The 4,823-nt window shown below is 44.8% G+C and overlaps 1 pseudogene; it reads right to left on the reverse strand.

The window, feature by feature from the left end:
* Positions 1 to 298: 298 nt before the first annotated feature.
* LOC114637918 lies at positions 299 to 1,567 on the reverse strand (annotated as a pseudogene).
* Between the last annotated feature and the right edge of the window lie 3,256 nt (positions 1,568 to 4,823).

Raw genomic sequence — 4,823 nt, forward strand, 5'->3', positions numbered from 1 at the left:
GCAGCAAGCAGCAAGGGGCAGAGATGGCAAGAGTTTGGTATCTCACCTGGAGCAACGTGTGAGCCCTATGATCAAGTGTGAGAAGATCTGATTATATTTTTAGTTGAAAAATACATAGGAAAACCAAAGGAGGGCAATGAATCCTAACTGGAGGAGTTGTCTGGAAGGAGTTCATGATGTCTGTGACCTGGGTCTGAACCTTCTTTCCAATTTCATTCACCGTTTATGACAACAGTGAGACACTAAGAATTAAAACAAAACCCAACAAGAAAGTCTCTTATCAGCCAGCCATTCATTTTCAAGCCCCCACATGGGAAGTGGTAGGGGAATATCTGTAGGAATACAATTTATCATCTGCTCCTCCACTCAGAAGTAGCCCTGTGTCTGTCCAGTCTACACTTAGAACTTTATCTTCATGAGCAGCTAGGTCGTAGAGAGGAACCTTACAACTTCTTGTATTCCATAGCGTCACAATGGTATCTAAAGAGCCTGAGGTCAGCTGCTGTTCATGAGTAGGAGACCACTTCACTGGTGTTACCCAGCCTGTGTGCGCTGTGAGGGACAGCGACACCAAAGAACCATCTTTAGTTTGGGGATCCCACAGTCTAATATGCCTGTCTGTGCTTCCAGATGCCAAATGTTTACAAAGGGGAGAATAGGAAATACAATTAAACACTTTATTTCCTGTCAGAGTTGACTTAAGACCGCCAGACTCAACATCCCACACTCTAATTGTGTGATCCCAAGATGCACTGCAGATTTCTTCGGCATCTGACCAAAGGACTGAGGAAATTGCTTCTGTGTAGCCAGAGAGGGTCACCAAGGGTGTTCTTGTTAGTTCTGTTCTGTTTTTTGCTTCTTTCTTGGTCATTTTGTGGGTTCTTCCATTTCATCTTCTTCATCTGTAGGGACTGTAGACCAGATCTTTAGCATCTTATCCCAGGAGCCACTGCAAAACTTAGTTCCCGAGCTATCGACTGCAATGGCGCCCACACTCCCAGCATGCCTTCGGCAGCAGTGCAGAGCTTTCACTTTGTTCCTCTCTTCACTCCACTCCCACAAGAGAATGGTCTGGTCCATCGAGGCCATCAGTAGTAAGCAGGACAAAACTGTCTTTTTTTACCCAAGCCACATCTTTCACAATATCTGTATGTCCCACAATTGTCATTATTGACTTTCCTTCCAAGGACCAGATCCGAGGAGTCTTATCCTAAGAACCAGACAGGATCCATTCTTCTGTCCCTTTAATTGAGCTGATCCAGTCTTCATGGAAGATGTGCTGCTCTGGCTGGGGTGCGGTGTATTTTCCCACATATTCTAGTTTCACAACCTCTTCCCATGAAATGTTCTCCAGTTCCATGTGTTTGAGCAAGGGCATTCGAAGAAACCGGCCCTTGATAAGGAAATCAAACTTGACATGTTTGTGGAGTTCATTTTTGGTCTCCAGCAATTTATTCATAAATTTTACTAAGGTCAGCGACTTTAGAAGTGGCAGGGATTGAGAAAGAACATCATCCACCCTGTATTTCTTGTCTTCAGTGTAGAAACTTGCCTGGCGTTGTGCCATGGTCGAAAGCACACATGAGGCTTCTCCACAAAAGTGTATGCGTTGATAATTAAGTAGCTCTGAGGTAGACAGTGCCATAAGCGCAGTAGAAGCTAGGCTTCAGTGACCTTCCTCGGGTTTCTCCCCCTGACTATTTTCAACCTGTGGTTGGTTAACTCTAGATACAGAATTTTTGGATGGAGAGGATCAGCTTGTTATCTTTGCTGTATACATGAAAGAACTAGGCCCAGTGAGAGCAAACAATCTACTCATGATCCAAACCATAGTATAGGTAGAAACTGGACTTGAATTTGGCAACCAGGCTGCGACACGAGCCCCTAAGCGTTTTCCTACTTTCTCTGTCTCTGTCTGTCTGTCTGTCTGTCTGTGTCATCTCTTTGTCTCTGTGTCTCTATTTCTCTGTTTTACTACCTCTCTGTGTGTCTCTCTGCAGACCAAAGACTGTCTTATCTGACCACTGTTCTTTCTGGTTACCTAATGGTACAGTCCCTCAGTCTTTACTTCTCCTAGCTGCAATCACCCCCACACAAGCAGGGGTCTATGTCTTTTCTGGGTGTATCCCCCAAGCTGTCCTTGGTAAAAGCACTTGATGATCCCACCAAACTGGCAGGCTCTGGATGGGGAGAAAGACCACAGTCCAGTCTGGGCTGGAACCCAACAATTTGTTGACTTAATCAGGCAGATGTGGAAAAGGTGTTGTCATGGTGGCAGGGTTTCTATTCCAGGCTGCCAGGCCATAATTAAATGTCCTGACCCGCACACCTCCAATTACTGCACAAGAGCTGGTTTCCCAGCCAGTTAACTAGCAATTACAGAACCTTCCACCAAAATTCCAAACCACTTAGTAAAGGTCACTCCTTTTATTTTTTTCAGATTTGGGGGTAGAAGTGGGATGGGATTGTTGCCCAGATTACAAGTGACATCTATTATTTAAAACAGGTTTCTTCCCATAGCAAACTGGAGCTGGCACTACAGCCCACAGGCTTCCGTGGTGGCTGCTACAAGGACTCCTGTTTGTGGCAGATCACTGTATGTACTATGTCAGGTGCTTTTGTGGGATACCACTCAATTTTTACAAAACTGGAGAACTAGGTGTTACTATCTATAAAGGAATAAGCATGGTCACATAGCTATGCCTAGAGGATTTTGAATTTGGACTCAGGTCCATTTCCCTCTGAACAATAGGTTCTTCTATTAGCATGAATTAAAGCAAAGAGATCTAGTCTGAAGTTCAGAATAAGACTGATTCTATCCTATTCAAGGGCTACTGAGAAGTCTCAACGTTCTTTGCTTCTGGCTTATCCTTGAAGGCTTGATTGATGTGAGGGTCTTGTCCAGCTTCTGTAATGATCACTATGTTAGGGTAATGAGCCTTCTCCTTTGATTGCTGAGATAGACTTTTATATTAACAAGAGAGACTTGGGACAGATTAAAGACTATAAAGCCTGGGAAGAGAAATGACAGGTACCAAAGATACAATCCTTACATTTCTACTTACCCTACAATGCTCCTGGCAGACATTACAAATCAATAGTAATGGACCAGGTCCTTTCTCGATGCAGGTGCTTCTTCTCATGGACTGAAATAGACCAGGAGGTGCAATCACCCCTCCCCCATTCTTCTCACTGCTGTATGGCAACTACAATTCCTATATGCAAATGTCTGCTGTGTGATTTGACTCACAATTATTCTCTAGCATATGAATTTATGTTTTATAAAAACATCAAGTCAAACAGAATTTAAAAGTATATCTAACCCACTCTTACAACTCTTACAAACAGGCTAAATGCCCATATAGTCAGAAATATCCATGGAAATCTAGAGTATAGGTTAATTATGAGTGCATCCTCCAGGGCTTGTACAGCAGATCCTCAACAAGCTTATAGGAGCTGAGCTTGGAGGGGTTAGGAAAGATGTGAGAGACTGAGGAACAGGAGGGACTCTGAGGACAAACCACCAGCATCACCACCCCACCAGTATTCACACCGGCCTGGAGACTGTCCCAAGCCTATAAATTAGTTTCCAAGTGCCTTGTTCCAGAGAATTGTCCAAACTATATGCTCATCTGGTGAGGAGGAACTGCAATGTGCACACCAGATGCATGTGGGTGCATCTCCCCACACCAGAGCCAGGCTAACTTATTCTGGCTCCAGTGTTCAGGACCAAAAGGCAGCCACAAGCATTTCACAGCCAGGTCTCACCCTACGCTTCACAGACAGTCTTCCAGACACCCACAGGAACTTGAGGGATTGAGTAATTGGAGAAATCCATGTATACATGGGTCTGAAACAGCAAGGGTGGTTCTTTGGACCCTGATCAGGGTCCAAAACTAGCCCTTTTGATTGCTTATCCCAACAACCAAATCACACAGAATGTAAACAATGTGCTACCCATTCTGTATAAGAGAGCAAATGTCCACAGCACTTAAGTGTCAGGCCCTACAGCTGATTCTAGGAGCCCCAACTAAAAGGAAGACAGATACCAAATGTCTATTCTGGAATCCTTGCTCCCAGTCCACCACCACCCCTCCCTGGAGTCTCCATCTAAGAGAAGAACACTGTCCTTTGCAATCAATGGCCGCCTAGATGGGGACTGGCACTATGCCAGCCTGCCAGCCCCCAGCAAGAGGCTTTGCCTCACGCAGAACAAGTTGCTTGCCCCAGCATTTTGTAACTCTGTGGAGCTCTCCAAGGTACTGACCCTCATTCTTGTCTGTGGCAAGACAAGAACAGAAATTATTCAGAGTCCACCTATACGGTTGTATTCTTTAAAAGTGGCTCACCATTAAGCCATTTGTGTCATTGAAAAAGATTCTGTTGTCACTTTTCACTCTCATAGGTCTTTCTGAGAGGCCAACTAGCCTCTGTGGCATATGTGTCATGGATTGTCTTAACAACAGCCCTGTAGCTTTTGAAGTTACTGGATTCTCTTAGATTCTGCCTGCCCTACACCCTGTCCACGTCCCCTTCCCAGTCCCTGTCTGTGAACTCCAGATGTCCTGAATGACCTTTTTCAGCCCTTAGAGGGCTCTGCAGCTGATTATTGATTTGTTTATCTCTCTCCCACTTGCCTGAGTCCTGCTGCAGGGTCTGGCCAACTGGAGCACTGCCAGCCAATCATCTGGACTGTCTTTCTCATGGTGGGGACAGTGGCCCCTGCTGGTCTCCTCTGAAGAACACATATCATTATAAACTCCAGGATCTGTCCTTTCTTTCTTTCTTTCTTTCTTTCTTTCTTTCTTTCTTTCTTTCTTTCT

Source organism: Grammomys surdaster, unplaced genomic scaffold (assembly GCF_004785775.1).
Source record: "Grammomys surdaster isolate TR1022 unplaced genomic scaffold, NIH_TR_1.0 100, whole genome shotgun sequence".
NCBI lineage: Eukaryota > Metazoa > Chordata > Mammalia > Rodentia > Muridae > Grammomys > Grammomys surdaster.